Source organism: Stenella coeruleoalba (assembly GCF_951394435.1).
Source record: "Stenella coeruleoalba genome assembly, chromosome: 3".
In the NCBI taxonomy this organism is placed as follows: Eukaryota; Metazoa; Chordata; class Mammalia; order Artiodactyla; family Delphinidae; genus Stenella; species Stenella coeruleoalba.
In genome coordinates this window covers 21,734,656-21,749,322 of record NC_137148.1, presented here as the reverse complement: position 1 = coordinate 21,749,322, position 14,667 = coordinate 21,734,656, and the positions used below count along the sequence as shown (strand labels likewise).

Sequence of the window (14,667 nt, the reverse complement as noted above, 5' to 3'; positions counted from 1 at the left end):
AGAGTGTTATAATTTCATTCTTTTACATATAGCTGTCCAGTTTTCCCTGCACCACTTATTCAAGAGGCTGTCTTTTCTCCATTGTATATTCTTGCCTCCTTTTTCAAAAATAAGGTGACCATATGTGCATGTGTTTATCTGTGGGATATCTATCCCGTTCCATTGATCTATATTTCTATTTTTGTGCCAGTACCATACTGTCTTGATTACTGTAGCTTTGTAGTATAGTCTGACATCAGGGAGCCTGATTCCTCCAGTTCCGTTTTTCTTTCTCAAGATTGCTGTGACTATTTGGGGTCTTTTGTGTTTCCATAAAAATTGTGAAATTTTTTCTTCTAGTTCTGTGAAAAATGTCATTGGTAGTTTGATAGGGATTGCATTGAATCTGTAGATTGCTTTGGGTAGTAGAGTCATTTTCACAATGTTGATGCTTCCAGTCCAAAACATGGTATATCTTTCCATCCATTTGTATCAACCTTAATTTCTTTCCTCAGTGCCTGATAGTTTTCTGCATACAGGTCTTTTGTCTCCTTAGGTAGGTTTATTCCTAGATATTTTATTCTTTTTGTTGCAGTGGTAAATGGGAGTGTTTCCTTAATTACTTTACAGATTTTTCATCATTAGTGTATAGGAATGCAAGAGATTGCTGTGCATGAATTTTGTATCCTGCTACTTTACCAAATTCATTGATTAGCTCTAGTAGTTTTCTGGTAGCATCTTTAGGATTCTCTATGTATAGTATCATGTTATCTGCAAACAGTGACAGTTTTACTTCTCCGAAATAGATTCCTTTTATTCTTTTACTTCTCTGATTGCTGTGACTAAAACTTCCAAAACTATGTTGAATAACAGTGGTGAGAGTGGGCAACCTTTTCTTTTTCTAATCTTAGTGGAAATAGTTTCAGTTTTTCACCATTGAGGACGATGTTGGCTGTGGGTTTGTCATATATGGCCTTTATTATGTTAAGGTAAGTTCCCTCTATGTCTACTTTTTGGAGAGTTTTTATCATAAATTGGTGTGGAATGTTGTCACAAGCTTTTTCTGCACCTATTGAGATGATCATATGGTTTTTAATCTTTAATTTGTTAATATGGTGTATCACATTGACTGATTTCCATATATCAAAGAATCCTGTCATTCCTGGGATAAACCCCAATTGATCATGGTGTATGATCCTTTTAATGTGCTGCTGGATTCTGTTTGCTAGTATTTTGTTGAGGATTTTTACATCTATGTTCATCAGTGATATTGGCCCTGTAGTTTTCTTTCTTTGTGACATCTTTCTCTGGTTTTGGTATCAGGGTGATGGTGGCCTCATAGAATGAGTTTGGTAGTGTTCCTCCCTCTGTATATTTTGGAAGAGTTTGAGAAGGATAGGTGTTAGCTCTTCTCTAAATGTTTGATAGAATTTGCCTCTGAAGCCATCTGGTCCTGGGCCTTTGCTTGTTGGAAGATTTTCAATCACAATCTCAATTTCAGTGCTTCTGATTGGTCTGTTTATATTTTCTGTTTCTTCCTGGTTCAGTCTCAGTAGGTTGTGCTTTTCTAAGAATTTGTCCATTTCTTCCAGGTTGTCCATTTTATTGGCCTATACTTGCTTGTAGTAATCTCTTGTGATCCTTTGTATTTCTTCAGTGTCAGTTGTTACTTCTCCTTTTTCATTTCTAATTTTATTGATTTGAGGCTTCTCCTTTTTTTTTTCTAGATGTGTCTGCCTAATGGTTTATCAATTTTGTTTACCTTCTCAAAGAAGCAACTGTTAGTTTTATTGATCTTTGCTATTGTTTCCTTCATTTCTTTTTCATTTATTTCTGATTTCATCTTTATGATTTCTTTCCTTCTGCTAACTTTGGGTTTTTTGTTCTTCTTTATCTACTTGCTTTAGGTGTAAAGTTATGTTGTTTATTTGAGCTGTTTCTTGTTTCTTGAGGTAGGATTGTATTACTATAAACTTCCCTGTTAGAACTGCTTTTGCTGCATCCCATAGGTTTTGGTTCGGTGTGTTTTCATTGTCATTTGTTTCTAGGTATTTTTGATTTCCTGTTTGATTTCCTTAGTGATCTCTTGGTTATTAAGTAGTGTATTGGTTAGCCTCCATGTGTTTGTAGTTTTTACATTATTTCCTGTAATTGATATCTAGTCTCATAACCTTGTGGTCGGAAAAGATACTTGATACGATTTAAATTTTCATAAATTTACCAAGGGTTTATTTGTGACCCGAAAGATGATCTATCCTGGAGAATGTTCCACGATCACTTGAGAGGAAAGTATATTCTGCCGGTTTTGGATGGAATGTCCTATAAATATCAATTAAGTCCATCTTGTTTAATGTATCATTTAAAGCTTGTGTTTCCTTATTTTTATTTTGGAAGATCTGTCCATTGGTGAAATTGGGGGTTTAAAGTCCCCTACTATTATTGTGTTACTGTCGATTCCCCCTTTTATGGCTGTTAGCATTTGCCTTATGTGTTGAGGTGTTCCTATGTTGGGTGCAAAAATATTTACAATTCTTATATCTTCTTCTTGCATTGATCCCTTGATCATTATGTAGTGTCCTTCTTTGTCTCTTGGAATAGTCTTAATTTTAAAGTCTATTTTGTCTGATATGAGAATCGCTACTCCAGCTTTCTTTTGATTTCCTTTTGCATGGAATATCTTTTTCCATCCCCTTACTTTTAGTCTGTATGTGTCCCAGGGTCTGAAGTGCGTCTCTTGTGGACAGCATATATATGAGTCTTGTTTTTGTATACATTCAGCCAGTCTGTGTCTTTTGGTTGGAGCATTTAATCCATTTACATGTAAGATAATTATCGATATGTATGTTCCTATTACCATTCTCTTAATTGTTTTCAGTTTGTTCTTGTAGGTCTTTTCCTTTTCTTGTGTTTCCTGCCTAGAGCAGTTCCTTAGCATTTGTTGTAAAGCTGGTTTGGTGGTGCTGAATTCTCTTAGCTTTTGCTTATCTGTAAAGGTTTTAATTTCTCCATCGAATCTGAATGAGGTCCTTGCTGGGTAGAGTAATCTTGGTTGTAGTTTTTTCCCTTTCATCACTTTAAATATGTCCTGCCACTCCCTTCTGGCTTTCAGAGTTTCTGCTGAAGGATCAGTTGTTAACCTTATGGGGATTCCCTTGTATGTTATTTGTTGTTTTTCCCTTGCTTCTTTTAATATTTTTTCGTTGTATTTAATTTTTTATAGTTTGTTTAATATGTGTCTTGGTGTGTTTCTCCTTGGATTTATCCTGTATGGGACTCTCTGCACTTCCTGGACTTGATCGACTATTTCCTTTCCTATATTAGGGTAGTTTTCAACTATAATCTCTTCAAATATTCTCTCAGTCCCTTTCTTTTTCACTTCTTCTTCTGGGACCCCTATAATTCGAATGTTGGTGCATTTAATGTTCCCAGAGGTCTCTGAGACTATTCTCAACTCTTTTCATTCTTTTTTCTATATTCTGCTTTGCAGTACTAATTTCCACTATTTTATCTTCCAGGTCACTTATTCTTACTTCTGCCTCAGTTATTCTGCTATTGATTCCTTCTAGAGAATTTTTAATTTCATTTATTGTGTTGTTCATCATTGTTTGTTTGCTCTTTAGTTCTCTAGGTCCTTGTTAAATGTTTCTTGTATTTTCTCCATTCTATTTCCAAGATTTTGGATCACCTTTACTATCATTCCTCTGAATTCTTTTTCAGGTAGACTGCCTATTTTCTCTTCATTTGTTTGTTGTGGTGGGTTTTTACCTTGCTCCTTCATCTGCTATCTTCTCATTTTGCTTAAGTTACTGTGTTTGGGGTCTCCTTTTCACAGGCTGCATGTTCGTAGTTCCTGTTGTTTTTGGTGTTTGCTCCCAGGGGCTAAGGTTGGTTCAGTGGGTTTTGTAGGCTTCCTGGTAGAGGGGCCTAGGGCCTGTGTTCTGGTGGATGAGGCTGCATCTCGTCTTTCTGGTGGGCAGGTCTGTGTCCGGTGGTATGTTTTTGGGTTGTCTGTGACCTTATTATGATTTTAGGCAGGCTTTCTGCTAGTTAGTGGGGTTGTGTTCCTGCCTTGCTAGTTGTTTGGCATAAGGTGTCCAGCAGTGTAGGTTGCTGGTCATCGAGTGGAGCTGGTTCTTGGCGTTGAGATGGAGATCTCTGGGAGATTTTCACCGTTTGATATTACATGGAGCTAGGAGATCTCTGGTGGACAAATGTCCTGAACTCGGCTCTCCCACCTCAGAGGCACAGACCTGACACCTGAGTGGAGCACCAAGACCCTGCCATCCACACAGCTCAGAATAAAAGGGAGAAGAAAAGAAAGAAAAATAAATAAATAAAATAATGTTATTAAAATAAAAAATAATCATTAAAAATTAAAAAGTTAGAAATAAAAGAAGGAAGAAAAGAAAGAAGAGAGCAAGCAAACCTAAAAACGAATCCACCAATGATAACAAGTGCTAAAAACTATACTTAAAAAAAAAAAACCCAACAGAACCCTAGGACAAATGGTAAAAGCAAAGCTATATTGACAAAATCACACACAGAAGCATACACATACACACTCAAGAAAAGAAAAAAAGGAAAACAAAATATATATCATTGCTCCCAAAGTCCACCACCTCAATTTGGGAGGATTCATTGTCTATTCAGGTATTCCACAGATGCAGGGTACATCAAATTGATTGCGGAGACTTATTCCGCTGCTCCTGAGGCTGCTGGGAGAGATTTCCCTTTCTCTTCTTTGTTCGCACAGCTTCTGGGGTTCAGCTTTGGATTTGGCCCCGCCTCTGCGTGGAGGTCACCTGAGGGCGTCTGTTTTTCACTCAGACAGGATGGGGTTAAAGGAGCAGCCGATTCAGGGGCTCTGGCTCACTCAGGCCAGGGGGAGGGACGGGTATGGAATGCGGGGTGAACCTGCGGCGGAAGAGGCCGGCGTGACGTTACAATAGCCTGAGGCACGCTGTGTGTTCTTCAGGGGAAGTTGTCCCTGGATCACTGGACCCTGGCAGTGGCAGGCTGCACAGGCTCCCGGGAGGGGAGGTGTGGACAGTGACCTGTGCTCGCACACAGGCTTCTTGGTGGCGACAGCAGCAGCCTTAGCGTCTCATCCCCATCTCTGGGGTCCGTGCTGGTAGCCCGACTTGCGCCCGTCTCTGGAGCACATTTAGACGGTGCTCTGAATCCCCTCTCCTCACGCAACCCAAAACAATGGTATCTTGCCTCTTAGGCAGGTCCAGACCTGTTCCCGGACTCCCTCCTGGCTAGCTGTGGTGCACTAGCCCCCTTCAGGCTGTGTTCACACAGCCAACCCCAGTCCTCTCCCTGGGATCCTACCAAAGCCCGAGCCTCAGCTCCCAGACCCGCCCACCCCGGGGGGTGAGCAGACAAGCCTCTCGGGCTGGTAAATGCCGGTCGGCACCGATCCTCTGTGTGGGAATCTCTCTGCTTTGCCCTCCGCACCCCTGTTGCTGCGCTCTCCTCCGTGGCTCTGAAGCTTCCCCCGCACCCAACCCCCCATCTCCACCAGTGAAGGGGCTTCTAGTGTGTGGAAACTTTCCCTCCTTCATAGCTCCCTCCCAGAGGTGCAGGTCCCATACCTATTCTTTTGTCACTGTTTTTTCTTTTGCCTTACTCAGGTTCGTGGGGAGTTTCTTGCCTTTTGGGAGGGCTGAGGTCTTCTGCCAGTGTTTAGTAGGTGTTCTGTAGGAGTTGTTCCACATGTAGGTGTATTTCTGATGTATTTGTGGGTAGGAAGGTGATCTCCATGTCTTACTCTTCCGCCATCTTGAAGGTCTCCTCTCAGCGTTACATTTTATACGAGAATCATTTTGTTGCAGAATTTCTGTCATTTCAAGGTAATCAGTAAACTGCTGCATAGTAGAGAATGGTAGTAATTTAGAAAGTAAATAATCTCTTTGAATTATTGAATGTGGATCTCACGGATTCCTGCACGTTGATTTTAAAAATTTGATTTGAAGTAGTCCTATAATAAAAAATTATGTGAAACTTAGTTGGAGAGATAGATACATGTTTGATGAATCTCCTAAATAGCTTTTATACATAACTCTATCTTTAAGGAAATCCATACTGCTAGGTGAACTTCCAATATATTTCAACTCCTTAAGAATTTCCACTGCTACAACATTTTAAATTCATTTAAATGCACACTTGAAAGTGAAAATCACCTTTGAAAACTATTTTTTTTCTGGTCAAATATATGGTTAAATAAATAATTTTTAGGACATGATGTTAATATTGAGTTGTCCTAGCTGTCACTAGCTTTGAAATACTTCTCAGTTATTTTAGATGATCCTTTCCATTTAATAAGTAAATGTATTAATATTAATTAGTGACAAAATGGTGATTTGGGGCTATTTTTATTTGTAGAACAATGGTTTAGCACAGAATTTTCATAGACAGTATTCATTTAATAGGTATTCCAGAAACTTCCATGACTGCAATTTTAGATGTGACAAAATTGAAATTTAATTTTAGAAATGGATTTTATTACATATATAGACATTACAATTATTACTGTTATCTCTGCTTTTATATTTACCATATTTTATTTCATTTGGAAAACATTTAAATCATTAAAATAGAGAAAAGTTTCTAGAATGTCAAAGGTGAAAAAAGATGGTTTCAAAATGTAAAGTCGTTAATTTTTTCTGAAAATGATAACTATCCACTGTGTTATTTATGAGTTTAAATGTAGATTCACAGGAAATATTTGAATTCAGTGCATTTTGTATGGCATCAAAAGAGTTGAATGAGAAAAGCAAATATAAAAACTTAAAATATTTTTCATCTAGTATGCCACAGATATTTGACTAATTGAAAGTTTCAGTTATTTACTTAGCGTCATTGTCATGTAAACTCAAATACACTTCTTTGGGCCAACAAGTATAAAAATGATAGTATGTCAAGTGTCAGATATTTGCCAAATTATGGTAGGCATTTAATTTCAGAATGAGGGCAAACAATCTGAACAATCTAATTCAGCTTCTGGAGCCAGGGGAAACATTAAATATTGTTTTACTGCAAGCATGTTAGGACCAAAAGATTGTTTCCGTGGTATTCCTTTTAAAGAACAGATCGTAGATATCCTCAACGAGATCCACTTAGCCTCAGTATTTTCAGGAAAAAAAAAAAAAAAAGTGCTTTTTCTGAGCAAGTGAAGTTCAGAGAGACATAAAAAGACAGATTTTCAGGCCACTACAATTTTTCACTGTGGGTTCATTTAAGTAATTGTATGTGGGCAAGTTGGACACATAACGTCCCAGTAACCAGCAGCTGTGGTTTGTAGTTTTCATTTTCAGATTGATTTGAAGTAACCATATCCAGTTGTATTCTGCACTGAACGAAAAAAAAAAAAGAAACTTGCATATTGACTAGAATGAAAAGAACACTTTTGGCTCCAGAAGTTTATCAACTGAACATATTACATTTAGAGTATGATATCTGTCTAAATGAGGACAGATTAGTACACTATATAATTGGTATTCAAAGTGCTAATGCAAAGAAATGATAGATATGAATCAATATGGGATTTGGACACAAGGGGTTCAAAAGATCAATGAATACTGCAACTCAGAAAAACAAAGGGAGAAGGTCCTGACTAAACTAAGACAATGTTTATATCTACCCTTACCGAAAAGTTTCAGCAGTTCCCTAGTGTTTAAGGATTGTATGCTATTAGCAAAACCACACATATATAACATTATAATTTGACATTTATTAATTTGGGTCTTTGGTAGTCACTAGTAAATTGTATATCATTTGTTCCCTAACCATAATTATCATTATTAACAAATTCTGTATTGCGTTTCTAAATCCTGAGTTATTGAGCCTGCCCAGATATTATCTGATAATTATTTAAAATGGGTTGATTAAGATGAATGACTCAAAAGAAATACATGGCTAATAACTGTTACTCCCTGAGCACATAATGTATTATAATGACATTAATAATTTTCTTTTGTGTGTTTCCAGTTCCATTTTGAACGCTACCATTAAACACAGGAGTTGGGCACTGTAACCTACTGCAGTAAGAAAAGAAGAATGGATTATTAGAACCTAATAATCTTGAGGTAAGGTAATTTCAGGGGAAAATTTGACATTTATTTGGGGAATCTTGATGAAATAGTGAACTTTGAGGTGTTTAAAAAAAATACAGTAAGTCCCCTCCATACGAACGAATTCTGTTGCAAGAGCGCTTTCGAAAGTCCACTTTGTTCGTAATTCCATCAAAGTTAGCCTAGGTACCCAACTAACACAATCAGCTGTATAGTACTGTACTGTAATAGGTTTATAATACTTTTCACACAAATAATACATAAAAAACAAACACAAAATATAAGGAAAACATTTTAAATCTTACAGTCCAGTACCTTGAAAAGTACAGTAGTACAGTACAACAGCTGGCATCCAGGGGCTGGCATCGAGTGAACAGGTAAGAAGAGTTACTGACTGGAGGAGGGAGAGGAGGTGGGAGATGGTAGAGCTGAAGGATCGTCAGCAATAGGAGACAGAGGGCAAGTTGCAATGTCACTCACGCCTGACGTTGATGGCACAGGTTCCAGTTCCTTGCTGGATTCAATTCTATCTACCCTCTTAAAAAAACGATACAGTGATGTCTGGGTAGTAGGTCTTTCTTTTTCATCATAGATGGCACAGTAGCCCTGGATTGCATTCTGAATGGCTGCTGCAACCTTTGTGTACCATCCTACGTTGGGGTCCTGTGCCTCAAAAACTAACAGTGCCTCCTCAAATAAAGAAAATCCCCTTGCCATTTCCTGCATCGTGAATCTCTTTGGTTCTTCAATTACTTCTTCTTCCTCTTGTCTCTCTTCGTCCTTTCTCTGGGCCTCCAATCCTATCAGGTCTTCATTAGTAATCTTCTCCTGTCACAGAGCAAGGAGTTCAATGTTATAAGAACAAGCGACTTCTGCCAGCTTTTTGCTTCGCTCCACTGTCTCAATTATTTTCACTTTTGTTTCCATCATTACCTCTTGGAGCTTCTTAGCAGTACCAGCTGCATCACTGCTGCTTTTAACGCTTGCTTCCGGACATCCTGGGCTTAAAATAAAGATACTGTACTACTGTCCTCTATACAGTACTGTATAGTAAAGTACACAAAAGAACAACCACTTGTAGAGGATGCACGCACGTGACAATGTACGCCAGACACGTGAACTAACTACGTGATTGGACATGTGAACGCATGTTTGTCTCTTTGAAAGTTTGCAACTTGACGTTTCATATGTAGGGGACTTACTGTAACTATAATCAATTGAAGTATATTTTTCCTTGCAGTTCCTCTGCCATTAAGCTTGGATTAGTGGATTTCTGTGTGGCACTAAGAAGACATTGGGTAGGAAAAAGGGAGACTATAATGCAGAGGATATTTCCACTAGGTGAAACAAAAAAGGCAGTGCCATGACAGGGTGGAGAGACTTTGAAAGTAAAACTTATTTGTTTTTTGATGATTATAGCACTAAAAGGCACCCAGATAGTGAGGAAAACATATTGGAACATATAAGCTGGGACTTTGTGTCCCCACTTCATCCAGCAGAGTGTTGGAGCAATAGAAAAGCCAAAGTTTAAGATGGAGACTAGATTGGTAAGTACCAAATGGTACCTTGATCTCCCATAGCCTTGATTTGGTGTGCAAGAAACCAGTATGCCGCATGATGGACACACCTGTGCTGAGAGAATTAGTGGCTGCTCAATAATGTGAGGTCATTCAAGGAAGCCACAAGAAAGACCTAACGTTTGAAGGAAAAAAGTAAGCACCTGAACTTCTGAAGTGATTGTTAGCATGACATCCACAAGGGCCTGGTAAAAATGGACAATGAGACTCCTCACTGCAGGATCACAGGGATGCAGTTGTGACCATCCACTGTGCAGCAAATTCCAACAAAGACATAGAAGAAACCATTTGGACCAAGGTCTTTACTCCTACCATCATGAGGGTACTATCCTTGAGACGAGAGATTAATAAGGTAGACAAACTCCTCATAGGGAAATGGGATATAAATTAACTGTATTTTGCTACTAGGAACTGAGATATTTTGAGACATTTTTGATCTCTTTACAGCAAAATGCTTCAACTGTGAAACACTGACTGATGAATTAGTCAATTCAGTGACAGTGATCAACTGACAATTTGACTAAGTTAACTGGTGAAGTCAAACCAAATATATTATTAATATCTTATTATGTGCATAGTCAAGTCCAGGTAAAAGTGGTATAATAAGTTGAAACTACATTCAAAGTTTTATCACAGAAAATTATATAAAGAGCAAAAATAGTTAACCTGTTTCTACTGAGAATCTTTGGCACTGATTTTTAAAGAGGGAAACAAAATTTAACAGTTGTACCCAAGTAATAGCATAAAAAGCGTTCATTTATTTTCTAAAAAGTGACCAATTATAGATAATGAGTGGCTTACTTTTATCTTAATCCCCCAGTATTATAGGTTTTAGAGGGCAATGTTTAACTACTATATCCCGCTAAATTTGTTCCAGATCTTAACCCCTTACTATGTAATTACTTTGTGTTGCCCCTTAGAAAAGCAATTTAGTTCAGTCTTCTGTTTCTTCTTTCAACGGGCCAGTAATTTTCCCCTTGCTTTTGGAGTCAGAGAACTTTTCAGATATTTTTAGAAGAGATATAAAGTGTTTAAGAAAATAAACAAGACTGTTAAATTGGGAGAAAAACACATGAGAACTTTTAATATGGTCACAATTCACTATAGAATCTCTTTCAAAAAGAGAATTTTGTGATTACCACTCACCAGACTTGGAAACTCATTTACTGCTAAACATGGTAGTTAAAAATATCCTCCCTGGTTTCTAACAAGGAGCACCTTTGAAAGAAAAGTCTCCATATTTTGAAAGCAGTGTGTAGGGGGCAAAAATCAATTTACACTTTGTATTTTTTTCTCAGCAAGTCCTTGTCCATGTAACTGTGTCTTTACAGAAGGTATACTCCATTCATATTTGAATGAGTTGACTTTTCCTGAATTGTTTCAAGAGGTTCCTCAGGAAGGAGTGAAGGTAGGGAAGAAAGCTTTCAAGCTTTGCCACTCAAAGGCTCCCTCCTCTATTGCGACAGTAGAGACTGTTGTTACTTTATAGCATGGGTCTTTGTGCAGCCACAGCTCCTCTGACACGAAGAACCAACCTGGGGCAGGAGAACTCGTGCAGCTCCAGTGCTTTCCTGTTTTCTTCTCAGACTACGTTATGGGCCACCATCATCAAGAGACACAGCCCTTAATTTCCAAAGCCATGAACTGAATTTGTTTGCATAAATGTTAGTTCACTAGAGCTTTCTGACATTGAGACATTTAGGTCACTCGGAGAAAACTTCTTGCCTTCTCTATTGGCTTTCACTAGCGCTTAAGCCCTGTTTGTTCTGCATCCTGGATTTGGCAGTTTCCCTTCTGGTGGGATCCCCTCGTTCCTGGAGTGACTGTTCTACCTAGACTAGATCCTTCCTGTCTCCCAGTTTTTCCCCACCATAGCTCAAGGACTCCTGAGGACATGTGGGGCTCCAATTTTGGTAAAATTTTTTGAAGTATCTCAGATTACCATTGTCACATAGCTACTTTGTGAATGGAGATTTTTTGGGTTTCTTGTGCTTCTGGAAAAGTTCCAAAATTCAGAACCAAACTGTCTCTATGTTTTACAGATATCAAAATTCTTTATAGGCAGAACTTTATATGAATATCTATGGGGAAAATTACTTTCCAAAGGATTCATGGGATGTTACAGGGATTTCAAATTTTATAGGTTGAATTCTCATCCAGAATTTGGAAAGATTTTCCTACAGGACCATGTGGGATCTTCAATTTAAATCATAAAGTCTCAGAAGGGTACTTAGAGGTTATTTAATTAAAATGCCTAACAAATATTTGAAAGTGCTAACTAAAATATAGTTTACATACTTTCTAGGAACTTTGAGAGTCTACTTCCGGCATTCCTATATATTTGATTAATACGCCGTACTTTACTGTATGCTGTCACACATCACAGATGATTAGAATATAGTTCAATAACCTGTATGTCAACTTCACTGAATAATAAGTTCTTTGAGAGTAAACATTATGTTCTCTTTACCCTTGTTGGTCTAGCACATAGGAAACCACCTGGAATAAAGTACATGCACATGAAACAGTCCTCCTCCACCCACCACCCACCTCTAATCTTGCATTCTCTCCATAATTTCTTCATATTTTTCCCTTATAGGTCTTATGAACATTTACATTGTATATATTTTAATTATTTTTTTGTGTATACTGCTGCTAAAAATACCTCATGTGAGCTGGAATATTTGGGGGTTTTTTGCACATTATGTCTTGTATAGTGTCTGTCTGTTGTATAGTAGGTACTCAGTAAGTATTTATTTTATGGATAAATGAATGTAGAGGATAAAATTAGTCAATGAGACAGAAAGTAGAAGAGTTTACATATGCTCAAACATTCATAAAGATGATATTAGAGAGGAGAGCTTAAGCAAATATACTTATTCTTAAACTTTATACCACAGGTTACAAAATGGTGTCCTACTGACTTCTTTTTTTTGGTCCAAACACAGATTTTTTTTTTTTTAATTTGTTGGAGGGGGAAGGGGTATGTTGCTGCCAACTGATTCCCAGATAAAATCAAGCAAACAAACAAATGTGCAACCAGATTTTTTGGTTTGTTTAAAAAATGCAATATTTGGCCACGTTCAACATGGTTGTCAATTGCTGGATTACAGCTGACCCTTCAATTTGCCACACATCCTACAATATTCTGCTCTATTTACTTAGTTATATTTCTTTGCTTGGCATTACAGAAATTTAAATTGTCATCTGGACCCTACAGAGAGGTTGAGTTGTTGCAATTACAAATTATTTTTAGAACACTAGTTATCATTTTGTAAGACCATATTGTATTCATTTTCTATTGCGGTGTGACAAATTACCACACATTTAGCAGCTGAAAAAGATTATATTTATTAGCTCATAGTTTCCATGGATCAGGAGTCCAGGCACAAGTTAGCAGGGTCCTCAGTTCGGGTTCTCAAAAGGCTAAATTCAAGGCACTAGCTGGGGCTGCAATCCCATCTGAGACTCAACGCTCTTCCAAGCTCTTGCAGGTTGTTGGCAGATGTCATCTCTTGTGGCTGTAGAACTAAGGCCCTAAGTGTGCAGTTCTCAGTGTAGTTCATTAATATGGCCATTTGTTTCTTTCCTCTGAGTTTAGCAGGAGAATCTCTCAAAACATCACTTTCTTTTAAGACACTACATGACTAGGTCAGGCCCACCCAGAATAATCTCCTATCTGATTAACAAAAGTTAACTGATAAGAACCCTAATCATGGGAGTGATACTCCATCGTATTCATAGGTTCTGCCTACCCTATGGCAGGGAAGGGCACAGCGGGAGGGGATTATACAAAAGTCATGGGAGATCTTCTCAGAATTCTGCCTGTCTTAAGTTTAAGCTCCAACTAGTAAAACAAGGCCTGGGACTGGATGTTATTAACAAGTTCCTAAAGCCATAAAACTTACAAACTTAGAGCTTATAAAAGAAGTGTTGGGCTTCCCTGGTGGCACAGTGGTTGAGAGTACACCTGCCGATGCAGGGGACACGGGTTCGTGCCCCGGTCCGGGAAGATCCCACATGCTGCAGAGTGGCTAGGCCCGTGAGCCATGGCCGCTGAGCCTGCGCGTCTGGAGCCTGTGCTCCGCAACTGGAGAGGCCACAACAGTGAGAGGCCCACGTACTGCAAAAAAAAAAAAAAAAAAAAGAAAAAGTGTTGCTCTAAGCCTAGTGTTTCTTAGCATAAGCTTTTGGAGTAAAAATATTTTCATTGGGTAATCATTTGAAACTACACAAGTCACTGCCTCTGCTCTAGGGAAATTAAGTAAGCTCATGAAGCTCTGATATTGTACCACACATGGGCACATGTTTAACATAGGATGGTTATGCCCAAGGGAAGTTTTGTGTGTCACATTTGAAAGTTGTGCAGGATAATTGTATAAAATTGGGGATTTTGCATTTATCTATTGCCCCAACAGAGATGATTTGGCTATCTGTGATATCCCCACATTCCTTAGATTACCCATGTCATTTTCATCAGGTTTTGCACTACAAGTTTACACACATCTCCTACTGACTTAATTTACAGTGTTATTTTTTTGTGCTTCTCACCAGGTGCAAAGATAGTTATCATCCTCTTTTCCAGACTACACACATTTCTCTTCAAGATTTTTGAAGATTGTTTTCTTTTTACAGGTTCTGTCCGGTCTCTTTGCAAGTCAAACAACCATCCTGCAAGTTCACAGAATCACTCAGGTTAATATTCATTTGACTCTTTCTTTTAAAAATATGGTTTTATCCTTGAACCACAGAAGATACATTATCACTGCTCTATCCCCACAGAGAGTAAAAGATAAAGGACCTTAGTCCTTCTTAATTAACAAACACTTAATAACTTAATTTTTTCCCTGGGAAATTTTACTTTAAAATACTTTCCCTTTACGTGTTTTCATTATTATTATTATTAATACATTATTTGTAGGTACAAGCAAGCTGCCTGTTTCAATGCAGGATGTATGATAAGGATGAGATTTCTCAAGTGAATCTACAGGCAAAGTACATGGTTAGCAATTATGGTTTTGAAAACTATGCACTAA

General features: G+C 38.0%; 1 long non-coding RNA gene across 1 annotated transcript in view; it reads left to right on the top strand.

The window, feature by feature from the left end:
- The window catches only part of LOC307183967, a 63,690-nt gene extending 49,364 nt beyond the window's left edge, over positions 1-14,326 (top strand). The window contains exons 2-3 of the long non-coding RNA XR_013827643.1: positions 7,972-8,069; positions 14,267-14,326. This is a non-coding gene — a long non-coding RNA (uncharacterized lncRNA). The remainder of the gene's footprint in view (positions 1-7,971; positions 8,070-14,266) is intronic.
- Positions 14,327-14,667: the final 341 nt, after the last annotated feature.